The sequence below is a fragment of the Grus americana genome, chromosome 2 (genome assembly GCF_028858705.1).
Source record: "Grus americana isolate bGruAme1 chromosome 2, bGruAme1.mat, whole genome shotgun sequence".
Lineage (NCBI taxonomy): Eukaryota > Metazoa > Chordata > Aves > Gruiformes > Gruidae > Grus > Grus americana.
This window is the reverse complement of record NC_072853.1, coordinates 168613796-168639425: the sequence shown is the minus strand read 5'-3', so window position 1 is coordinate 168639425 and position 25630 is coordinate 168613796. Positions and strand designations below refer to the sequence as shown.

The 25630-nt window shown below is 45.7% G+C and overlaps 1 protein-coding gene across 25 annotated transcripts in view; it reads left to right on the top strand.

Annotated features, from left to right (window-relative positions):
- The first annotated feature begins 8822 nt into the window (after positions 1 to 8822).
- The window catches only part of MAP4 (microtubule associated protein 4), a 165532-nt gene continuing 148724 nt past the window's right edge, over positions 8823 to 25630 (top strand). For 13 of the 25 annotated variants that reach the window (XM_054818332.1, XM_054818337.1, XM_054818330.1 and 10 more), the window contains exon 1: positions 8823 to 8955. The gene's annotated coding sequence lies outside the window, so the exon portion shown is untranslated. Of the gene's footprint in view, positions 8956 to 23373; positions 23462 to 25630 lie in introns of those variants that run through there. The other 12 variants (XM_054818335.1, XM_054818329.1, XM_054818336.1 and 9 more) reach the window with 7 other exon arrangements.

Sequence of the window (25630 nt, the reverse complement as noted above, 5' to 3'; positions counted from 1 at the left end):
CAGCATGCCTGGCCAGTGCTGAGGGGCTTGCAGGGACCACGGGCCGTCTCTGGCTGGTCAAAGACTTCTCATGAGGCTCCCACTTGATGCTGCAGTGAGCTGGGCGATACGCACACGAAGATCTCTGCCTTCTGCTGTACTATAGCTGAATGATTTGTGTTTGGCGTAGGGACTATACTGCTGCCTCCGTTGGCTCAAGCTGCAGGGGAAAGAAGCTTTTGATCAAGAAGGGCTGAGCTCTGCCTTGCTGCTAATGTGACACTGCCTTTAATCCACGCAGAAGGCTTGCTTCTAGCCTAAAAAGATGTTTTTCATGCGATTTTCATGTGCGGCTCATAGTTAAAGCTGAAGCATATAAATGAAAGCTACACACCCTTTATTTGCATGTCTGAACTGATGAGTGTGCAAAATGGGACCAGCAGTGGCTGCGCAGCTGTGGATGAGCACCACGCATACGATCTTTCCATCCCGCGTGGCTTTCATAGGGTTCATGCAAATGGCCTAGCTGCCCAAACTGAAAATAAACAACAGAAAATGCCCTGGGAATTCTTCAGCCAAAGCACTCTCAGCCGTTCTGAGGAACCAAGGGGAATTTCATGGGAGTCAGGTTTCTGAAGTGACTGAGTCATCTCAGAAAGGGAACTTGGGCATCACTGTACATAGCCCTGTCCTGACTTCTGCCTAGTCTACGAGCAAAAGGAACAAGAGGTTAGAGATTCAAAAGATGAAGTATAATTAAAGTATTGGAACACAGATGAGTGATGTAAGAAATGTTTGCAAATGGTTAGTCTTTACAAAGACAACACTCATAGTCCTGCCTCATCCCACCACAGCAAGGAAGTTGGAGAATTCAAGAAAGTTCACCACAAGCAGGGAGGGCAGCCGTGGAAGAGAGCAGAGCACATGGTGAGACATTGAGAGATTGACCATCTCAGAAGAAAATTCAAGTCAGAAGTTCTGTGATGGAACCAGAGAAAATACTGAATGGCCAAGAGAAAGTACAGCAGGAACCTTCCATTTTGTTTTTGATGTTACACAAACCCAAAGAACTGGAAAGCCACACATTCCAAACCATTAATTTGCACATGTACCATTACGCCGTGTAACTTGTTGCCACAAGAAAGTCTTGCCACTGGCTTATTAGGACTCAGAGAGAGAGTGGACCACTGGGTCCCAGGAATGCCTGCAAAGGTGATAATGAGTGGTACGGAAAGTGTATTGAACCTCCTGTCCCAGAGCTTCAACCCATCCAGCAAGCAGAGCGCAGGATGAGATTCAGCGCGAGGAGATCACCCCCATTTTGGTCCGGCTGTGCCTGTTACAGCACGTGTGGCACCAGCTACCATCAGAGACAAGGCACTACACTAAAAAGATGGAAAGTTTGGTTGCTTTTCACAATTCCCTCATTTTGTCCGAACAATGACAACATGTCTCATAACAGGCACGGCGATCCCCTAGATACCCGTGCCCTTCATCCCACCACCCTCAGACCTGCTCCTTCCAGCCTCTAGATGAGTGATCGGAACTTTCCCCTCTGCTGCTCGCTGCGCCTTACCTCGTACCTGATCATATGAGGAAGGAAGAGAACGCTAAAATTAAAACAAACCCGTCCCTGACCCCTGAGACACTCTCCTTGTTGGTGAGGGATCTCACTTGCAGGAAACTTCTTGCAGACCTGGAGGGCCTAACAGAGCCGGGCTCTTTGCAGATTGCTTTTCCCCAGAACAGTCGTCTTCTGTCTCATCACACAGCTTTTGTCAGTCCTGGTTACGTGCTCCATCTAGTTCGGGCTGGAAGCTCCTCGGGGCCCAGAGACCTCTCACCCGCTCTTGTCCCCCGAGTGTCCTGTGCACCAGGAGCAGGACAGAAATAGCAAATCACCATCAAAGTGATCAGGAGTAATTTGTGAGCTGTGTGTTTCGCACAGCAAGGGAGAAAACGTCTGTGGCTTTCACCAGGGATAGCTGCATGGAGTGGGGAACGTGATCAAAATCCCCTCTCTCCCCCACTTGGTAGTTTGAGGAGAATAATTTGATTGAAAGGCAAATCCTTTAATCTCCAGATATAAATCAACAGAATGGCAGAATTGCTTAGGACAGAGCGTATCATATAGGGCATGTACTGTATGTCTTTTCCCTTTAAACGAACACGGGCCCTCCAGCTGTTAACCTATTTATAAAAGGTAACTCAAGGCTACACGCAAACTCCTGGGGACATTTCATTCTGTCATTACAGCACAGACTCAATTTTTCTGCCTCAGAATAATTGGGCTTGGTTTACGAAGGCCCAGGCTAGAGAAGAGATCAGCTCTGCCAACCTGATGCTGAAAGCCCTCCCCAGCATGGAGGAGCAGGGTTAAGCCCTCCCGAAGGCCCTGCACTTCCCAGGCTCTGCTTAGATAAAGAACGATGCAAATATCAGCTACTACACCATGGCAAGCTTCTGCAGGTTCTCCTCCTGCATGCGAAAGCCCAACGTCTGGGTTACGTGCTGTGTGTGGGAAGCGTCCCGCACCCCAGGTCACTCGCGGTAGGACCTATGGTGCAGGACAGCAGCTAGAGCCGTGCTTTCTGCCGGTGATCCTGGGACTGCAGAGCCCTCGCCAGTGGGACTCGCTCCCCCAGGCTCAGTGCAGCATCGCAGCCACCCTCCTCTTCCTCTGCGGACCCGCACACCAGGTTACAGCTGGTGGACAGATCCCAGATCAGGAGATCACGGGGTGTGCCAGCTGCAAGGCAAATCCCATGACCCGTCAGAGAGACTTGACAGGTCTCTGGGATGGCAGGGATCCCTGGCCAAAATTCCATGCCTTCCATTGTGCTGGAGTCAGCTTTGATGAGCATAACAGCCCTGGCTGGCTGGTGAATATCTGCCAGTGACCCACAATGCTTTTGTTGTGGCCGGAGCAGCGTCCTGCCTGACTCTGACTAGTTAGCTTCTACTTGCACGCCTAATTCATGATAAGGAAGTGGACGGGGAATGAAGACTGCGGCATGGGAGTGAAAGTTGCAGGCTAGTTTTGTAAGAGTACTCCAATTCTCCGAGATGCTTACAGGCATTCACTTTCAAAAGCATTCAGGAACCTAAACTTCCTGAAGATGAGTCTGTTGGGTGCTGCTCTAAGTGTTGAGGCAATTCTCTGCTCCACTCAAACGTTATAGATCTGGTTCCATGTTGTTTTTTCTTTATAGAGGCCACAGGTTCATTACTAACTGCCACTGACGAGCACTCATTTTTGGAAATGCCCCCTCCAAAGGCTCTGCTGCAAGTCTGAAATGAGTGAGAGATCAGAGGAATGACAGTGAACCCCTCAGCAACCAGCAGCTCTTAAAGCAGTATCCCTGCAGAGCCAGGAGAAACCCCAGCAGCCCTGCCCCACAGGCGCTTCTCATGTTGAGCGTTCACCTTTGGCTATCACGTCATGTGCTTTAAGAGAATGACAAACTCTAGATAAATGGGCAAGAAAGCTGCGTGGTTCATTACTGTTTCTCTCCAAGACGTTTGCTGCCAGTGCCCTGGAATCAGCAGAGCCACATTACCGAGCGTCCTTAATTTGCGCTGGCTCCCATCAAAGTGGCGATGAATGAGCATTTGCCAGAAATGAGCTCTCCCTTTCCAGCTCCCTCAGCGCTCACAAGTGACTCACATGATGTAAGTCAGGCCTACACTTAGAGCAGCCTAACTGCTGGCTTGCTTTACCTGCCCTGCTGGGCTAATGGGCCTGGCCAGGAGCGGCTTGTTAGGGAGATGAGCTGGTCCCCTTCCCTTTCCCCCATCCACTTTCACCGTCTGGCTTGATGAAAGGGCAGAGCCGTTGCCTACACACCTTCTCTCCTTCTGCCTCCCCCCCAAAAAAAAAGAACAATCCCCTTGCTATTACAAGGACAGACACACCTGTAGCATCTCATAGCTTTTGTCTCCCATACAACCGAGGAGAGTGGATCATGCTGCCCTCTCTTTCAGGCCAAACGTAGCTGAGAGAGGACTCAGGGAGTCTGGAAAGGCAGCTGGAAAAGCAAGTGGAGAAGTAGGTTATATTCTTTTGAGGCATAAAGATAAATGAGATGCTCTGAATTTTTGCATAGGGCAAGTATGTGGGGAGGCAACAAATGGAATCTGTCCTAAAGTTGCTGCCATAAAGCAAAGAGCAGACTTCAGATTTTAAACTAAACCAAGGAAGTTTCGTATTAAACAGTGCCCCACAAAAGCCATGCTAAACTTGAGTAGAATAACAAAGCACCATCAGTTTTTGGGCAAGCTAGGCATGTAAGCACAGTAGCAGCTAAGAGAACGTGTCAGCCAGTTGTTCACCTAGCAGCAAGCCCAGTTGGGATTTCATCCTGCCTTTACGTTGATGATTTCTGAAGAGTCACAGGAATTCACCTGTGTGGAGGATAGAGGTGCAGCTCATATTATATATCACCTTTCCTTCTTTCCTTCTCATCAGGAACAAATTATTCAGCCTTCAGATGTAAGCTGAGCTATGAAACACTCTCCTCCATCCTGCTCCTTCCAATGCCAATGATAAAAATGCAACTGGCTTCAGCTGAAACAAGACAGGTTCTAAGAAAATCAGGAAGCCCAGTTCTTAGTGTACTGAGAAGCTATGCGTAATAGGATAAAAACCCATAGCAGCTTAAGATGTGCAAGGAGCATGCCACAGATTACAAAAAAGAAGCTGTGGATGGGGATGAGACTACCAGAAGAATCTGTTCTCAGCTAGCAACGTCCATGGAAGAGCAGTGATAGGAGACAGCTGCCCGGACTGGCGTGCTACGTGCTGTAGAGACAGATTTACTTTGTTTCAGTGGAAGGAACCCCCACAGCTTTAGGGCTGATGCTAGCCCACCTCCCAGGGCTTAGCAATTCGGGTTTTGTAAAGTAGGAAACCCCTTGTGCAATGAAATACGGATGTTTGGATTATGGTGGACAGTTGTCTGCTGCAACGTATAGTTTATAATGGACACACCTATGGCATTAAAAGGCTACGACCTGCTCTGATTGATGATAGTTAGGTGTGCCTGGCTGGGACTAGGGTGAGTTACCAAAGCCATCGCTTGACAGAGGGGTCTGGACACTTCTGTCTCCTTAAAACACCAATGGTTTGCTCCTCTGTGACCACTGTGCAGTGAAGGTTAGGCTTTGGACTCTTAAGTTTCTCTTTGGGGGGAATAAATTCAGGGCTCGGTGAACAACCAGAAGTTCTTTTTGAAGCCAAAAGCAGGTCAGCCCAGTGGTCAGACATACAGCCTAACATTGCACTGATATAACCCACTACTTCAGAGAATCACAGACTCATTTGGAAAGGAACCTGACAGCCCACCCAGTGCCACCCCTGCCATGGGCAGGGACACCCTCCACTAGCCCAGCTTGCCCAAAGCCCCATCCAACCTGGCCTTGAACACTGCCAGGGATGGGGCAATTCTTGTATTATATAATACAACAATTCTTCTTGTACTACAATGTCTGTTCCAGAGACGCAGGAATTGCTGTCCTGCACTAGAAAGCAGGGTCTACCCCATCTCAGACAGCACCTAGCAGAAAGGCTCCAGAGGAGAAGAGAGGTGGATTTAGTAAGGAGAGAGAGGGATCTTTAAGTCTACGGTGATCTGAAGCCCAGGGCAGGCTGGGACAGCCCTGAAATTCAAACCGGCGCCCGATCCTCCCAAAGAAAGCCATTAGGATGCTATTTTATCTTGGAGCTTAAAAATAGCACATGGTACAAGCAGTTGTTATAGATATGCCTTTCATCAGGACACAGGATTTCCCCCCCTGTCTTCCCCTTACAAGCTCTGGCCCTGGAAACGTACCCACACTCTCAGCTTTGGGAGGAGGGAGACGGGCAGAAGCTACAACCTTAACTCTACCTGGATGGGGTGTGCCCCCTTCCACAGCCTGATACGAAGGGTGTTCCCTCCCTCAAGTGACCAGACACAGGAGACACACCTATTTTTGTTTTAATTTAGTCACCACACTTTGATTTTCTCATCTGGCAGGCCAATGTGTCCCATACTTTCATGAGATTTAGGAGCTCTGTAGCTCCCTCCAGTCAGATGAATGACACATCTAGTCCTTGGGCACATGCAGGAACCTTGCTGCCAGCAACAGGGGATGATCTCCCTCCCTCATGGATTAACTCACATAACAGGTTGTAATGGTTTAAACCATGAAGAATAAGGCTGAATGTTCCTCCTGCACGGCTGTTGTCACGGTACCCGTACTGGATGGTCCCACCTTTCTCTTGTCTGAGGGAGTTTCAGCCATGTGCACTACATGGCTTCACTAAGGGCATGGTGACCGCCTACGGTGGGGTTACAGCGTTGGTGGATAAGGGAAGAGCAACTGACGTCATCTGCCTGGACCTGTGCAAAGCATTTGACACTGTCCCACACAACGTCCTTGTCTCTAAATTGGAGACACATGGATTTGATGAATGGACCACTTGGTGGATAAGGAATTGGCTGGTCGGTCGCAAAGGATCACGGCCAACGGCTTGATGTCCAAGTGGAGACCAGTGACAAGTGGTGTTCCTCAGGGTTGGGTTTGGGACTGGCGCTGTTTAACATCTTTATTGGTGACATGGACAGCGGGATCGAGTGCACCCTCAGCAAGTTTGCTGATGACACAAAGCTGTGAGGTGGGTCGACACGCTGGAGGGAAGGGATGCCATCCAGAGGGACCTGGACAGGCTGGAGAGGTGGGACCGTGCGAACCACATGGAGTTCAACAAGGCCAGGGTCAAGGTCCTGCACGTGGGTCAGGGCAATCCCAAGCACAACTCCAGGCTGGGTGGAGAATGGATGGAGAGCAGCCCTGAGGAGAAGGACTTGGGGGTGTTGGGGGACGAGAAGCTCCACATGAGCCGGCAATGTGCGCTGGCAGCCCAGAAAGCCACCCGTGTCCTGGGCTGCGTGTCCAGCAGCGTGAGCAGCAGGTCGAGGGAGGGGATTCTGCCCCTCTGCTCCGCTCTGGGGAGACCCCCCTGCAGTGCTGCGTCCAGCTCGGGGGTCCCCAGCACAAGAAGGACACGGAGCTGTTGGGGCGAGTCCAGAGGAGGCCACGGAGATGCTGCGAGGGCTGGAGCACCTCTGCTCTGGAGACCTCAGGCTGAGAGAGTTGGGCTGGTTCAGCCTGGAGAAGAGAAGGCTGCGGGGAGACCTTAGAGCCCCTTCCAGTCCCTGCAGGGGCTCCAGGAAAGCTGGAGAGGGGCTGGTGCCAAGGGCAGGGAGTGCCAGGCCAAGGGGAATGGCCTGAAGCTGCAGGAGGGGAGATGGAGATGGGATGTGAGGCAGAAATCCTTCCCTGTGAGGGTGCTGAGGCCCTGGCCCAGGGTGCCCAGAGAAGCTGTGGCTGCCCCTGGCTCCCTGGCAGGGTTCAAGGCCAGGTTGGATGGGGCTTTGGGCAAGCTGGGCTAGTGGAGGGTGTCCCTGCCCATGGCAGGGGTGGCACTGGGTGGGCTGGGAGGTCCCTGCCTACCCAAACCACTCTGGGATTCTACAACTATGCCTGCTGTAAAAAAGCATGTTCTTTCATCACTGACCATCCTGCTATTTACATTTCATCCCTACATCTTGTTCTCTTGTCCTTCTCCTATCCTTCTGCACGCCAAGAAGGTTGCATTTCTGGACCAGAAGGGCCACAGTAGAATTGAAGCAAAAGCACCAATGGTACCTGTCATTCAGCCACCCAGAGGGGTGGGTGAACTCTCCATCTGTCCCTGCACTCTGTGTTTTACAGCAAACCTCCTTCCAGCTACGTCACAACACCAACGAGTCCTCATGTCCAAGATAGGCATGCACTTGTTCCCAGGAGGACGTCCCCTTCCCTGCCAAGTGTAGTCCTTTCCTACCCCACCTCACCCTCCCCGCCCCATGGGATCTCCTTCCTCCCCTGTCAGCCACCACCCACCCTCAAACTTTGTCTCTGAGAACAACTATTTTGGTCCCCAAAGGTGAGATGACAAAGCTTAGCTGGCAGGAACCAAAATGTGCTGCTTGCTGTGGCTGTTCATCACTGTGTGCCAGCTGTACACATGATAGTGCTGGGGTTGCTCCCTCTGCCTGGGGAGGGGACCTGCTCTTCCCCCCAGGGACCGCACCACCTCCAAAGCACTGCTGCAGACACCCCACCAGCACCCAGGGCCTCCCCAGCCGAGCTCAGGCCCCATCAGTGCCCGACAGCCCCACCTTCCCTCGCCATATCTCCTTGGGCCCTGCCCTGTCATCTCCAAGTGCCCTCACCGCCATCTCCCCTCACCGCTTCCCCCAGCCTCCATCTCCCCTCACCGCTTCCCCTCGGCTGCCTTCCCCCCTGGCCACATCCCCTCAGCCCCCTCTCCGCTTCCCCTCAGCTATGTCTCCTCAGCCCCCTCTCGTTTCCCCTCAGCCATGTCTCCTCAGCCACATCCCCTCAGCTCCCCCTCTCCTCAGCCATGTCTCCCCAAGGCCCCTATCCCCCTCAGCCCAAACTCCCCCAGAGCTCTCCCTCTCGGCCACCTCCCCTCTCTGCTCCTCCTCGGGCTCTTCCCCTCACCCCCGTCGCCCCACAGCCCTCCCGCTCCGCCGCGTTGCCCCCGGCCATGCCCGTTTCCCTCAGCCCGCCCCTGCGGCCCCTCTCCCTGCAGCCCGGCCCCGCCCCACCCCACCCACCACCATGGCCCCTCCGCGCCGCACCCTAACCCGCTGCCCTGTCACTGCAGCACCGCCTCAGCCCCTCCCGCCGCCCGCCCGGCCCTGTGCCGCCCGCGCTCGCGGGGATTGGCGGACGGCGGGCGCGGCGCGGCGCTATTGGCGGAGCGGCCGAGAGCCCGCCCGCGGCGCTAGCAGGGTAGTACGCTCGGCGTGAGGCTAGTGGTGCCTCTGTTCCCTCCTCCCCCGGCCGGGCCCGCAGGGGAGAGTGACACTCACCAGGCGGCTCCGTCCCGGCGGCAGCCCCCCGCGCCCCCCTCCGCCTCTGGTAAGGGCCGACGGGAGGGGGCTGCCGCTGCGGGGCGCGGGTTGGGGCCTGGTTGTGGGGACCCCCCGCTCCGAGCGGGGAGCGGGCGCGGCGCTCTCTGAAGCGATGGAGGGGCGGCCCGGCCCGGGCGCGGGGGCTCCGGCCTCGCCCTTGTGAGGGGGCGCGGGCGGCCTGCGGTCCGGCGGGGCGGGAAGGGGCGCGGGCGGCCGGGCGGGCCGGCTGGCGGGGGGCGGTAGGAACAACAGCAGCGTCCGCGGGTCTTTTGTGAGGGGCGCGGGAGGGGCGGCCGGGCCGCGGGGAGCCGGGCTGCGGCGGTTGGCAGCCGGCGGCGCGGGAGCGAGGGCGGGCCGGGCTGCGGCGCGGTCGGTGACAGGGGAGCTGCGGGGCGGGGGGAGGAAGGGCCCGGAGCATCAGGAGAGCATCTGCCTGGCGAAGTTTGCGTCTGGGTCATCCCGGAGGAAGTGGGAGCTGCCGGGGAGAGTCTTTGTTACGTGGAGGGAGGGGAGGCTGAGGTGATCCGGGGAGGGCTGCTGCTTGTGCAGCTGTGCTTTGCACAGAGTTCTGCTGGAGCTGCCTCTCCCCAGGCTCCTAGGAAACGCGGTTTTTTGGTCGAGGGCGACTCTGTGAATCAATACTTCTTGGTGGGACCCCTCGAAACTTTTTGTAACGCGATTTCCCCCCATCCTTCCGTGCTATCTTTCTGCTCGGCCAGTCTCCTTCCCTGCTTTATAAGGATTGTTGTTGCAGCAGGGGATATCCGTGCGGTAATTCGGTAACGCAGAAGGGATAAGTATTTGCAGAGTTGCTCGCTCGCAGCTTGGTGCGATGGGTGTGGCGAGCGGAGTGGATGCAGCAGACTCGAGGCCTATATGGTTGCGTTGCCCAGTCATCGGCAGATTCAAACAGCGATCTATTTATACAGATCGGGCCCGCTTTCAAGATGAGCAAACTTGGTTGAGAAAGAACGGTTGTAGTTTTAAGTATTAAACACGTGTTTACTACAGCGTGATATAAGATTGCTGCTAGTAAGTTTAAACTCAAGACAGTGAAGTTTTTGGTTCTGAAGATGCTGCGCTACTGCCAAAAGCTATTTCTAAGTGTATTGTGCTGTAGGTAGTATGCTTTGTTGTAAACTCTGCTTCTGTTAGAGAGATGCATTAAGTGCATGTGAACATGTTAAACCTGAATTTAGATGTTGGGGTTTGGGGTTTTTTTTTTAGGTTTTTCTTGATAACTCTTAGTTGGTTGTTCCCTCTCATTTCTTTCTCCTGACTGGGGAACAAATATGGATTTAACAAATAAACTAATTTATTTTAGCTTTTAAAAAAGTGTGGGTGTCTTTTGTGTGGGGGTGTTGTTTGTTTTTTTTTTTTTTTAAAGCTGGAATCCTATATTCGGTGAACTGTGTTCTTCCCAGCTTACAATTTCAGCAGAGTATCTGAAAGGCTTCTTGAATAATATAATAGACATCTAAGTACTTTCTCAGTGTTTCAGCGGGTGGAATAGCAAGCCTTGCTTGGTGCCTCCTTATGCAGGGCTCTGTCTGTGACGCTGCTGTAGCTTCTTTTTGTAAACTGAAGAGGCAGGACTGTGCTGGAGCTTTATAACTGCAAAGCTTATTTCCTCTGTGCTAGGGCTTGATTATTCCATCTGGTAGTGTGTGTTTTACTGGTGTTTGATATACAAGGTGCTGTTGTAGCTTGATTAACTCTTCCTTCATTTGAGAAAGACAAATAAATCATAGCTCAAAAATATTCAATGTAGCAATACAATTATGATAAAAGCGGTATTGGCTGGACAGAGCTGCCTGTGTTAAAATTGCTTTAAGTTTTTTGTTTGTTTGTTTTTTTCCTTATAAGAACTAGTGAAATTCTTGATTATCCTTTCAGATACATTTTGGAGGATTCATGGACTCCTTTTTATTTTTAACTTTTGCCCTCCTCACATCAGAAGAGATGGGCTTTTTCAGTTTTAAAAAGAGCTTAACTGGCTTGCTATTGCAATAGCAGCAATATCCTGTGTCTTCTGTTTTCTTTGGTAATAATTACACGTTAGTGACAAATAATAAGCTTGAAGGCAGAATAGTTGATCTGTTTGTGAATGTGATTGTTGACTCTAAAGCTGAAGGACGCAGATATTATTAAATCTGTTGTATGTGTCTCTGCAGAAATGACATCAGGGAAGTATCAAATAATACAAAGAAGCGTCAGTGGTTTGAAGATCACGGCCCTGCAAGTTCAGCTAGAGCACAGTGTTGCCATGGGCACAGTTTTGTGGGTCACCCCTTGTTCCCCCCGAGTCCTCGGATGATATTAGGAGAGGATTAGGTCACTCTTGTCCTTAAAGAACAAACGGGAAGCCTGTTGGTAGTACCCTTATGCCAGTGGATACTCACTGAAGCTTTAATAACTGCCTTTATCAGATTGTTTCTTAAAAGCTAATGACTCCATCAGTCGGTTTACATGTTGCTGGCCGGTGATCCTCGGGCAGGCTCCGAGGAGTGCTGAACACCACGGCTCAGCTCTGGGAACTGCAGAACCTCACCCTTGCAGGATATCTGGAGATCTGTTTTAACAAGTTGCCTAATTTGTCTGTGGGAAACTTTGAAGGTTATGAGTAGTGTGGTGTTGTGGGTAAATGCATTGCTTTAGCCCTTGCCCACTGCTTTGTATGAGTTGGCTGTGGGCATTGTGTAGAGTGGAGCAAAGAGACCAGGAGGCGAATAATCACACGACGGGCTCCCATAAGCTGTTGAAACCAACTTGGACTCACTCTGGTATCTGTGCATGCCAAGCCTTACAGTCCTGGTAAGTGTCGTTTAAAGATGGCAGTGCTGCTTCTGAAGGACTTGGGTTTAGAGTGCTCATTTGTTTCCCTTCCAGGGACACTTGACACTTAAGTCTAGGTTTTAAATACCAAAGTATTGCTTAAACTGTTTTTTTCTATCATGATATTAAACACCCCCCACACCTACAACAACATAAGCACAAGACAACCTGATCAGCAGAAGTACAATGAAAATAGAAGCAGCCCCTTTTTTGGAAGGGGCAGTAGGTAAGGCTGTGTGGAGGCTGGGACATGACTTGATTTCCAGTCTTAAGCTCATTTTATGAAGTCTCATGAATACTCAGTTTAAACAAATGAATTGCGTATTCTTTCTGGTGTTCGTAAAAAGGCTGACGCAGCCTTAATTTTAGCAAATGGAGCTATAATTATATTTGAGGTCCCAACCCCTGTAGTATTTTAGTGGTTACCTCTCTTCCCTAGAAATAAATGAATCTGAGCCATTAAATCAGATTTGAATTCTTGCAGAGTTCAGGTCTGGTTTGGACCCATCATTGTTAGCACTTGCTCTTGTGTACTATTCTTAAGTTTACCTCCTGTTTACTAAACTCTATTGATATCTTCAGCTGATAACTCGGTATTTAAAGTACACTTGTCTCTTTGTACATAGCACTGATGTACAGACTTCCAAATTCTGATATATGCCAAACTTATGACTAAGGGAAACCACTGGTCAGACAGGGTGTAACTCTGTCAAGATGAATTCAAGCTACTTGCAATTCAAATGAAAGTGATGGTTACTTAAAAGCCAAATAATGTGTAATTATATCTTGTTTTGGTCCAGAAAAATCCCAAATAATTTATTTTGCTAGTCCAGATGTAGATTGGAAGATAAAATTCCGGGCTCCTCCTCGAAGAATGAAGAGTTCAAGGCACGTTACTCATCATGTTGTTGCTAGTTAGATTGTAGACAGCAAAATTATATTTTGTGTATGTGCTTCTGGAGTTTCAAAGGCAATCTTGAAGGAGCTAATCTTGCTTCGAAAGGCAGATAGTTATTTCCTGTAGCTTCATGTTTACACTTCCTGTCCCAACTAAAATAGATCAATCTCTTGCTTAGTCAAATGTCTGTGTATATGGCTTCCTCATGTCTTAACAGTGCAGTAGAACTGATTTTCTTTGCATCTGTGGGTTTTTTTTTTTCCTTGAAGGCAAATTAAATTATGCTCAACTGTAGATCAGAGAAATACAGGTGTCTGTGATTACAGCAGACAGTGTGGTGGCAGAACAGCTTGAGTCCTGAGCCTGAGCAGTCATTGCTGCTGTCATCTGCTACAGAGAGTTCATCTCCCAGAGGAAGGGGTAGATGTACTTTGGATCAGGTTCTTGAGGAGGCGGCCTAAAAGCTGGGCTGAAGCAAAGCACAGCCCATGTGAATAATGCCTGCAGGTAGGCTCGCAGAGCAGGCAAACCCCTGTGTACCTTGTGGTGAATTTCTCCAGCCTCCTACAGCTCCAAGCCAATTTCAGGACTTGGTATTTCGCACGCGTAAAAGAATTTCTTGTGGGAAGGAAAGGTCAGTGAAATAGGTTGCTGTAGATGTTATGCAGATTTTTGACTTGGTAACAGTAAGAATAAGATAATTCTGGCTCACGCTAGTACCCTATGTTGCTCTTGGGGAGGCTTCTTAATAAAGTTTGTGAAATTTAAATTTTAGAACTTATTAAATATTAAAGTTATTTAAAATGATTAGTAATTCTAACTGCAAAGGTTTATGAACAGATGCTAGTGTGATGCTTAAGTAGTATTTAAGCTCTAGCAAAGTGTTTGATGCGGGGGGATATCTGTTCCCAAACAAGATTAGTCTTAGACTCCTCTGAATAAGTTGTTAAATCATGTGTGTGGTCATACCAGCCCGTATTTTGTAAACGTTGCTATGCTTGATACCAGAATGTATACAGTTGTTGCTCTAGAAAAAACAGGAGCTGCTGTGTTAATGGGAAGTCTAAGTCTACTACCTAGATGAAAAATGGATGCATGCGTAAATGATGGTATATCCAAACTCCATAATACATATTCTTCCCTTGAAATATCTGCTGGAAAGTGGGAGGATGGTGAGTTATTTATTCTGTTGCATGCATCCTCCCCCAGAAAAGGGGAGGGAAGGGTCTGATTTCTTCCCTGCCTGCCCAATCTCCTCACTATTAGAAAAGGGTATTTCTCATTGGTCTCTTAATCCTCGCCTGGCCTCTTACCGATTTTCCTCTGAGTGGCAGCTGCTGAATTAGTAGTTCTCCCAAGGACTAGCAAGACACTAACTTTGAGATAAAGCTAGCAATGCCCCTGTGATTTGGACAAACCTAGGAAAAAAAATTAGTTGTAGCTGCATTATTCAGGCAGGTTCGTGTAATGTAATAGGCCCTGTATTAGCTTTCCTTTGCGAAGGTTAGATTTCCAGTCTCTTGGAGCAGTAACCTTTTTTTGTAAAGAGACTTTACCATAGACACGCACAGGGCTGGAGCCTCTGTACCCTGCCCAAAATGATTGTGTTGGCATGATGGAAGATTTGATATGTGGGTGGAAATAAGGTTAAGTATTGGGTATATCCTTGCACGCTGGATGACGTGGCACACGTGGTATAGCTGGAGATTAAAATGGGATGAGCAGTTCACTGATGCTGCGTTCTGGCTATCAAGCTACTCGTGTAGCTGCAGGAAGCTTCTAGGAGAAGTATGCAGTTAATCACATCCATTAGCATGATTAAAATCCTGATTAGCCTGTGTCACTCACTCCCATTTTCCACCTACACTTCGCCCCTTTTTATCCAGAGTATTTGCAAGTATGAGCATAAGAGACTGAGAACAATGCAGGCTCCAGCCCAAGGGATGGTCACTGAGCTTCTAAATGTATTGTATGATTCTGGGCTTTGTGTTGTTAGAACAGGCAAGTTCTTTGCTAAGCCATACAGCTGCTGTCTGGACATAAAATCTTAAAAATCAAGCCTTCACAGATGGGATCCTCAGCAAGATTGTCAGGAATCCAGTTGAACATGAAGAAGGCTTGTCTTGCTAGTCAGTCAAGTGCTCATAGCTTGCTAATGTTTCATATCTAGTGTGTAGCAGTGTTTTAATTTTAACGTCTCCATCCATGTTTGATGATCTCTTTGTGTTGGTTGGCATGTTCAATCAGTGCTGTCCTTGCCTCTAATGCTCTGCAGCCCATTTTAGCCCTGGCCGAGTCAAATGGGGATGTAATTCTACGGACAGATGACCAGTTTTAGGCTGAAATTAAGGTTAGGGGAAATGCTTGCAGATGGGCTGATTGGATTTGGGCAAGGACTAATTAGAAGTAAAAAAAAGAGAGTTCATTTTGTAAATTCCGTTGTGCAAAAACTCTCCCTTTTTAAAACTTGTTGGGGAGATACTGTACAGGTTAAAGTTAGAAAAAGCAAGCTTCTTTCTGAGCATTAGGTCATACATTTCCAACACATTCCCGCCTGGGAGTGAGTCATTGTTCCTTTTGTAAAATTGCATTAGAGCTACATCATCCTGAAAAGCTGTTTTTCAGTTGAATTTAGGGTGTTGACACTTGCTTTAAACAAAGTAAACTATGGGAGCATTTATCAGATGAATTTCAAAGTGTGTTTACCTACTCTTGATTTACGGCTCCTGAAGTGCTAGAAGATGAGATCAATTCCGACTTGTTAGTGAAACCCCTCTGGTGCCGGGGATGTGCTGGGTTCCGTCCCCCTGCCCGCTGGGGTTCTGAACCCTCGGTGCTCGCACTGAGGATTGTAGCACATATGTACATATAACTTACCTGGTGTTTGTGAAAGGCTCAGAAGCCTCTGAAAGGGGCGGAATGTCACACGTGTCCTTTTACTTGGCCTTACTTCCTCTGCCCCCACTGGTCACTCGTTTCTTGTGCTAACTGTGCTATGTCTAACCGTAGCTCTTCGCTAGAGATACTCTGGCAGTTTGTCCTTCTAGGACTGTGATACTGAGGGCTTGTTTCTATATTATGGATTTTTTTTTTTCTATAACAAAACCGGATCGAGGTTCCAGCCTTCTTCCACGTTACACTTTTTATCACGCTATTATGCCAACAAAGCTGTACGTGCTGTGAAATGGGTCAGCGATCAGGTGGGATTTCTAGAACTATTTTTAGGACCCACATTGATATTGTTAAAGGGGAAGTAGAAACAACTAGTTGGAGAAGGTGATGCCAAGCATTCATCAAATTGGCTTTCTGTTGGGGAAAACGTGATGGAGAAGCACTGTCAGCGCCATGGCTGAGTAAGAGCAGTGCAAAGCGTTAAGGCTTGGGTGTGGAAAATCCAACCCCAAACCATACGTACCTTCAATTGAAGGGTGTAAGCTGCCAGGCAGGCAGGATGTCAGTGGAAATATGAAAGTTGTGCTTTAGTGACAGTTTTCCTTTAATCCCCTCTGGAAAGTACCATGCGTTTTCTAAGCGTCTAGCTATTAGTAGTTGAAACTTGAGTGGGTTTCAGGCATATTAAGAGGAAGAGGCCTGCTCTTCGGTAAAAGGCTGTTTATCATGGGTTAGGCTGAAGGCCTGCCTGGTTTAGTAGGGACTCTGATGGCGGTGACTAAAGACGTCTGCTCAGGAAGTTCTCTTGTGCTCTGTTCCCATGTGGGTAAGTATAGCGTGATCTACGCTTGAGTCTTGTGGAATTATTAATGATGCTGGATCTGAAATGCTGCTAGAAATATGGAGGGAAAACTATTGCAAACAGCAGCTTGTGGAAAGCATTTTTAATCTAATTGTTAGCACTGCTCACAGCAGTTCCAAGTGCTTGATCTTGCCTGCATCCTGATTACTGTCTGTATTAAGGTTCCCTTTCTGGTGGACAGAAGTGCATGAATCTTGAGTTTGGAACTTTTCTTTTTGTTGTTGCTGTTTTGGGGTTTTTTTAAATTTTTTTTTATTTTCCTCTCTCAGTCCTTTTCAGGCCTCTTCCTCTTTGTGTTGTGTATTTCTTTATTTTTTTTAATCTTGAGTATTCTACTTCTCCCACTCTTCTGACTCTGTAAAGGCTATTTCTCTGTTTCAGTTTTATTAAGTGTAGTGCTCTTTTTAAAGATGCTCCTATGGTTATCTACACTGGTCTTAAGGAATCTCAGAACAGTTTTTCAGCTGTCCATAGGTACCTAATGAATAGTAGTGAAAGTAATTGGAAACTTCAAAGACAAAAGCAAAGACAAAAATCCACGAGCCAGCTCCAGCAGAGGCTTCAAATTAGACTTTGCAGACTCAAGAAGCAAAGAGTGAGACAAAGAACTGAGTCACCGGCTCTTCCTTCCTTTTGACTTTGTGGTAGGAGTGAATTGTTTCTCTTTTTGGTCATGAATCAAAGCAATTAGAAAAAGAATTTTAGATGTTAATAGCTAGATGATTCAGACTTCTTACTTAGCAGGAGCTGTGGATTTTAAAGGGATTTAGATATGTAGTAGTAACTTAATATATTAAGTTATGACCTGTTATTGGATTCCTAACATAAAGTTATGGATGCACAGCTTCAGAAGTATTCATGTGGTTCTAACTTCATATATGCTAATGTTTTCTTTTATCCCTGAAAAGGCAGAGAGAAACCTCTGGAAAGAAAGGTGGGATGAAAAGGAAACCTTTAAAATGATCTTGAGATGCTGAAGGATATGCTTGGTCAGCCCAGCATTTGGTACTCGTGATTTGAGAGCCTGCGCTCCTGCTGAGGCTCACAGAACGCAGCTCCTGAGGTGTATGTTGGTTCCACCTACACCAGCACAGTTGGACAAAGTGATGGGACATCACCAACAGGATGTCTGTAAAACTAGTAATCGTTGTCAAGGTTTAAATCTCATGTTAAACGCTTTTGGGATGATGTGCCATAACGCTTGTCACCCACTATAAGTATCGGGTGGTACTACTGTGACACCACGATGATGGGAACTCTGTAGGATGCTGTGGGTGGCTCAAGCTATACTTGTATGTGTAACAACTTTGCATTTACATATGAAGCTACAACATACATAATCTGCAGTGTTCCTCTTTTCAGGATATCTTTGTGCTTAAAGCATATAGGTTATTTTTTCTTAGACTGTATTTTAACCTATTTAAACATTTTACGACATGAGAATTAAAGGATATATCCATCTCATGTTCTGAGGACTGGATATTTTTTTTTTAACTGGTCTTTTAGGTAAAATGTACTTTTTTTTTTTTTTTGCATTGGGATTTAGACAGAGCATGTGGGGCAATAGGATCAAGTGTCACATTGGGGATTACATATTTGTCCTGGAATGACCCTCTTAGTAGCTTGCATTGGTGTAATTGGTGAATGACTGGATTTATAGGGATGTATATCTGCATTAGCACTGGTTTGATGTAACTCTAGCTTATTTGCTTTGGGTCCAAACTATTTTTGGCTTGGGGATTCACTTTTAAGGAGAGATCATATAATTTGCCTCAAACTAGCATTTTTAGGCTTGTATTTCCCCTTAAAAGTAATGGTGATTTTACTAAGAGTAATAGTTCTACATCTTAGTACAGAAGAGTATTGTACGGCATTGTGTGGTTGCTGAAAACCAGATTTGTCCAATAAGCTTTATATTTGAGACCTGTGGATGTTAATGGTGTTTAAAAAATTGATCAGCTGTTCTTTTGTGGCATCAGTAGTCATTGTCTTGTTGTTAAAACTATAACAACTCTTTCACTCATGGTATTTTATATTATTGTTATGTGTTGTGGTCCTTTGCTGGCAGCTTCTATGAGATTTCCCTCTCCTAGAATGAATATTAATTTGAAAGAGTTGGGAAACGTAAAGAAACTCCTTGAGATTTCAGGCTTAGTTTTCTCTAGCTAAGATTTTTAACTTGCCAAATTACCAGTAATTGCTGGTATTGCTACAAATCGTCCCCTATGGGCACATCCTTCTACACTTGTCTCTAAACATAACTCGTGCAAGCTCTTCTGCATCTGACAGTGGTTATCTCTGGAGATGGTAACTTCACTAGGATTTTCGACGTTAACCTAGGCTGCAGTTCCCAGTGCTGGTCTGCAGTTAATGTGTGCTCCTCTCTGCTGGCAGAATCTCCTGGAACCACATCCAGGTAGCAATGGAGTTGTAAATGGTTGTGATGCACTAAACAAGAGAAGCTGAATTTGTCCACTCACAGCAGATAGCCATGTTGTACATTAAATCTCCTTACGTGTTGACAAAGGCCTTTGGTTCTAAAGCATTGATTTTTTAAAATTTTTTTTTCTTAATTACCATGAGTTGTGTTTGTGCTACAGGTTCTACTCTGCTACCCTGCTACTGCTGCGCTCCTCTCTCCGCTTCCATCATCTTTGCATCCGTATCAGCAGAGCTTGCATCTGACCCACGCTGCTGTTCTCCAAATCCTGTTTATAGCCCCTCTGAATGTATTGAATGTGGGGTAGCTTTCTTTTTTGCTTCAAAGATCTTTTAAAAAAGCTGTTTGAGGGTTGATTGGAGCATGTAATTTAATACAGTGCTCCTAAAAATCTTAACTCTGGCTGGCATCAGCTGATGCCACGTCTTATTTAAACGTACTGCAGACTTCTTGATGTTTTTCCCCTGGAGGATTGACTTCCTGTGATAAAAAGAGATTCCCTTTTAAAGTAGAGGTCTGTGGTTATATAATGAGAGTAGGAAATGGTCCAAAAGTGACACTAGGAGAATAGAAAAGTTATTTTGGTAACTGCCTGTTAGACAGGAGAATAGAAAATACACTCAGGGGTGTGCTAGCAACTTGAATTCTCTTTGGAAAGTGAGAGGAATACATTTAAGGAATTAAGTGAGGGAGTGACCAGGTCAGAGCAGTGGAAGGGAGGTTACGTTAAGGACAAAGTTGCACAGTGCACATCAAGGATTCCTCTTAAAAGATTTAACTCTCTCCAAGCTACATTCAATCTCCGCAGTAAGCTGCTGTGTTGTTCTCAAGAATAATGTCTCCAAGTCTGAACCTCTACGAGCCATGCTAGCTTTTTCTTTTTTGACTTGAAGACATGAATGTAGGATATTTTTTAATTTTTGTGTTATATGGTTGTATGGGGTTTTTTCCTCCCAATAATGCCAGACCAGGGAATTCCTTTCTTCCACCTGCATTTTCTGTTCCCCCTTACCAGTATGGCAATCTTGCAGAGAATTATGCAGTAGTCAACACTGTCTTTTTATGCTGTCGGTAGGGTGATATTGCAATTCCTAAATCAGATCACCTTTACTCAGTGGGGATTGCTAAGAGGCGGTGATATAAACTCACAGGAAAGCCAACTGAATTTTGGCAAGAGGTCATTAAACTTGCTGAGCCTTCCTCGTCTGCTCTTACATGGAGGAGTTCAAATTCAGTGCTGCATACGTGCTACAGTCCATACTGGCTGGCCGTTTTCTAAGTCTGATGTTCCTATGGATTTAAACTGGAATATTGGTTGTGGATTTTTTTTGTATAAGGCTCCTTTAAAGACATTTAAGATTGATTAATTCCAGATATTCACATTTTATTGTGTAATGAGATAATTTTCTGTCTTCTTGCTCATTGTGGTTTTGATTTGTTTTCACTTATTCTCATGGTTTGTGTCTGTCCTTGCCTCAAAGGAGGAATATGGGCAGGGGGAGGGAATGAGGCTACCATTAACTTAGTTCTCAGTTCTGTTTGTTTCTCTCCTGCTTCCTCAGTAACCTGTGCTAAAGCGTTGAGCTCTGGAATAGTGCTGGCACTTTAAAGTGTTGTCTCCAGTCAAATAAATGGGGAAATTGACTTCTCTGGAGCCACAATTTCAGTCTGGTTGCATATATGCAAATGCAATCTTGTAGAGGATACATTTATAGCTCTTGGGGGTACAGTCTGAGGTCAACATATCTAGAGTTTTGGCAGAGCTCAAGTATGCTGGTAAGCTCCAGGACACGGGGTACTCTTAAATGATGGTGTAATTTTGGCACAGTTTCCTTTTTTCCTGTATAGAAGTGAAAAGGGAGGTCCTAATTTCTGTGGGTGTAATAAATCCATGTGTGGAGACCAGTTTGAGAATTGCAATTTCTAAAGCTTGAACTTGTAGGTGTGGGCCAGCCGTTCTGGAATGATCAGCTGAGCCCATCCCTCTGCCTTCTAAAATCCTTTCTTTAATAGAAAGCTAACAAAGAAATTGCATGTGGGGAGTGGGAGGAACACAGATTGTCTGAGCGAAATGCTCTTGGCAGAGTCAGTCAGCTATCTTAACGAAAGCAATGCTCTCCGTCCTGTGCCAACAGGACCTAAATGCCCACTGATCAGCCCAGAACTGCACTTCAGCTGGCAGAGCTTGCCAAGACCAGAGTCCTTGTGCTTACCCTGGATCCCCCGGACAAGGTCTGTCTGAGGAACGAGGCAATAGGTAGTAATGGCTGCGTTTATGCAGCTTTCCTTCTGAAAGGACCCTTGACTGCTTTTTGTCTGTGACGTGCCTGTAGCAACCTTGGAAATGCCCAAGAGTGATCAAAATTAAACCGTTTCTCTTCCTTCGAGTCTGGGGTATGTTTATTTTCTCTAGTATGTAATTCATCTGTAGCCTTATTTTTCAGCAGCCAAATATGCTGACTGTGCCTGTTAAGTTTCCCAAATGAAATGCTCTGGCAAGCCTCACATCATCTAATATCATTTTGAGGTGCTGATGTAATCAAATGGTTGAACGTGGACTGAACAGGAAATTATATAGTGCAAAACTTGCTCTTAAAATCTGTATGAAATTAAAATGCATTTGTTCTTTTTATATATTTTTACAGTAGGCACTTGTGGTATTCGGTAATTGCACTTTTGCTCATTTTTTTTAATTGAAGAAATGTCAATTTATTGAATGCCTAAGGCTGGCAGGGGGGAATTGAGACTGATGTGGTGCATATCCTTAACATATCATCAAAACTTCAGTGGGAGTTATTTTTGCAACTATTCTAATAATTAATCATTGTGCTGAACTAATTTTGCAAATGTGAAGGGGGTAACACAATGAGTACGTGAAAATAGGTAATTTAAGTTGAAATGCATTAGAGCATCCTGATTGTAGAACTGTAAAACCATGGAGTTTTCTAAACAGTTGTAGCATTACTTAAAAAACCTTCACAATTTATAAATTGAGGATCAAAATATAAACACAGGTTCATAAACAATCCTCTGAGACAGTAAAGTAAAATAGAGGTAGCCTGGTCTTGAGTAGCTTACCTAGCACATACAGATCACCTCGAGTAGTATTGTTCTCCATACGGAATTTTTAACCCATACCCTTAAAGAAAGGTAACTTAAGTGACTTGGACATTCTGTCCTTAAATTATTTTAATTTTCAAATTAAAGATTGTTGGATCTAATTATTTATGCAACATAAGTTTTGGATTAAGCTTTACGATATTACTGGGTTATAAAGAGAAGTCAAACTACAAAGGGAAGCTGTATATCCACCAGCTACACTTCTTTCTTACTCATACTGGACTTTTTCCAAGTAGTTTTTTCAGCAGCTTTAGATTCAAGCTTAAACTTTTTTGTGGGATTGGGAGTAGGGGGAAAAAAAAAAGCTAGATCAGAGGAATAAATGGAATGTATTTGGGGGGAAATAAAAGCAAATATTTTAGCATGACCAGCAGAGGAGTAGGGCGAAGTAAGTCACTCTTAGTTATTTTGGTATTTTGTTGTAAGGCAGAAGACAGTATTACTCTCTCCACTTTCATAGCATAAGGGGGGGGGGGGGAAATGTAAGAACTACTTACAACAGGTCAGGGAAAAGGTTCATCTACGTGGATTTGTGCAGTGGCATGTTTTCTGTTTTATTCTTTACTCATCTCATTTTCCATGCTCAGGTGATGGCTAAGTGTGGGCTGTCTCGTCTTAACTGTTTGCACTGGAGCCTTGGGTGCTGATCAGCTGCTTTTGTCCTGTGGCCGGCGTGTGGGCGCGAATCGTGTGTGATTCTGTCTGGTGGTCAGATGCAGCATGCGGTTTCTTCAGAGTCTTCATCTATGCTCCCTGCACTGACCTACTGCAACAAAAAATGCCTTTCCTTCATAGAAGGCAAATAATCTGTAAACAGGCAAGCGCTGATGCTGTTGAGGAAATAACCAGCTCAAAAGTCTCTCTCTCCAAATAAAAAAGACTATCTTTGGTTACTACTGCTACCTTTGGCCTCTCAGCATGGTTTATCACACTTGTAGCTTGCAGGTCACACTAATCACTCTCACGTCCCTGCTTATCTCTTCTGAGAGTTTTTTCTCTTAACCTTTCAAAGTACAGGAGCCATAAGTTCGAGATGAAATGCTCTTCAGAAGCAGAATACCAAAAAAGAGGGGTGTATACTGAGGGAACCAATTTCATCTGCTAAACAGGGACGTAAACTGTATGTTGTGGAATTGATTCAAATCTTATGTTTTTTAGTCTCTCTTAGCTAGTTTTTACTAAAATACTTCTGTTAGTCTACTAATTTTTTTAAAAAATATTTAAAAAAATAAAAGTTCAGGGTGTTCAAGATGCTCACTGTATTGATCTGATTAAAGGCAGTCTCTTGCTTTCACGTTTCTTTTGTGTAAACTCTAGGTTAATTAAGTGACTCATTCATTCCGTCTAGCTAAAGCTGAAAGGCTGCAGAGGCGAATGAATTGCAGGCAGCAGATGCTTGGATGAAAGAAGAAACAAACCAACCACAGGGTGAAACTTTCTGAAGCATCTGTGTTTCCTTCTGAAAAGTGAGTTGAGAATAGGCAGCCTGTGCCTCACTAGAGATCTGCGGAATTGATCACTTCATAGAACATAATCAAAGTTTCTTTTGATTGCTAAATATGCCATGACTTCTAGTTTTTGTCTTTGTTCTTAATTTCTGTGATCTAGCCACTAATAAATGCCACCGCATTTAGATCTGTTTCAGTTGTTTGCTGTACAATGGCAAATCTTAATTCTGCATCCAGTTTGCTTTTGCTTCTTGTGGCCAAGATGAGAATTCCTGCATGACTGGAATGAAATAATGGGGAAGATCTGGACGGAGGTTCAAAACCTGGCATGCTCAGGTGTCAGGAGCTGTGGGTTCTGGCCTATGTCCCTCAGGAGTAGTTCTGGTTTTATCCAGCAAGCCTCTTGCATGAAACACAAAAACAGTTCTTGAAACAGAAGTGAACCCTAGAATGTTTCATATGCTTGAGTATATGTGTGGGATCAGCTCCTTTGGAGGCCTATGTGAGGATGTCGAACTTACAGATCTAGAATACTCCGGATATTTGGCTTAATCGATGGCTAGTGCCTCGAACAGGTAAAAGATCAGAACTTCAAACACTGAAGTTTTGTGTGGAGGACTTGGTTGTCTACAGCCTATCGGGCACCAGAGCAGGCTACGTTACCTTTCTTGAACTGCTATTTTGAAAGTAGGTGTTTCAAATCCTCTGAGCTGAACTTCAGGAGCCCAAGAACAGTATTTGGATTTTATTGGGGGTGGGGGGGAATGGTACTACGGCTACTACTTTAATTTTTTTTCTTGCTGAACGAGCAAGGATGAGCAAGAGTACCTTGCGCAATAGCAACCTTCTCCTTCCATACTGGCATATTCTTCTCTTTCTTTAGCCTGAGGCCAGGTATGGACAGTTCAGAATATTTTCTTGTTGCTTTTGGAATAAATGCAAAGCATAACTGAAGAGGTGTTGTAGAGTCTAAAAGTGTTTCTCCTTTCAAACACCAAGGGAAAACAAACAAACAAAAAAGCCCCTTGCAAAAATTCCTGATACTTGTCAGAAGTCATCCCCTTATGATTCTAATAATTTGGCTAAAATTTAAAATGTCTTATAAGCATTCTAAATCTAAAGTGGTAGAAATGTAGGGGGGGGAAAAAGGTGTGGGGGCTACTGAATATTTTCTGAATAATACAGCGAACCTTTCTGTAAAACATCATCTTTACTAATTAATCATAAAAATGAAGCTAACTTTCTGAAGTACAACAGCATGTAACAAAAAGCTTTTTGATAAAGTTTGCTGTTGGGAATGATCTCATCCTAGTGACCAACCGGTCACTGTGCAATGCTCAAACTATTTGCTGAAACAAAAGTATGCTCGTCGGCTGACCACTGAGTAATCTGTTTGGTCGTGTCGGAGGGAGCTGGGTGCTGTTCAGATGCATTCATGGCGTGGCAGCAGGTAGGAGATGCCGTCTGTCGAGCTTTTCACTTCAGTTTGGAGACGAGCTAATCGTTGGGGTGGGTGAAGCAAGAACTGCTTCCTGTGAATTGGATGTACTTATTTTTCTGGCAATCACACTTATTTTCTTTTTAAGACTCTATATGGAAGATTTTAATTAAAAATTATATAACAGTGATCACTAGTTTCATAGATTTATTTATTTTAAAGCATAGTACAGTGAATCAGTATGCCTTTTGTATGAAATTCACCCAGCTGTATGTTGCAGTGAACTTCTGTCTTGCCAGAGTAAGAAATGAAGAAATCTCTGAAGTGGGTTAGAGAGTTTATCTAACACTCCCTTTGGATTAACTTTGTCACAGACTTACACAAGAAAAACATTCAATGACTCCTGTAGCTGCTGCGTAGTGAAACTCGGAGTAAGCCCTGATATGTTCACTACAAAATATCGGCTGTCAGTGTATTTGTGCTGCTGTGATGGATGTCCTCTGGCCCTTTGAACCGAGACCGTTGAGAGGAGGACCCTTCCCCACATCACATAATAATGGAATTTTATTTAGCAGTGCAAGCTACTGGAAGTGGTGCATGGTGAAATGCTGCATACTTTCTACTGGTTTCCATTTTTAAAATTATAAAATTGTTGCTTTAAAATATGCAGTTGACTGGAAAAACTTAGCTGTAGTAAGAGCACAGCCCAGCAACTCAACTTCTGCCATTCTTGTGGGAGTGATGAATTC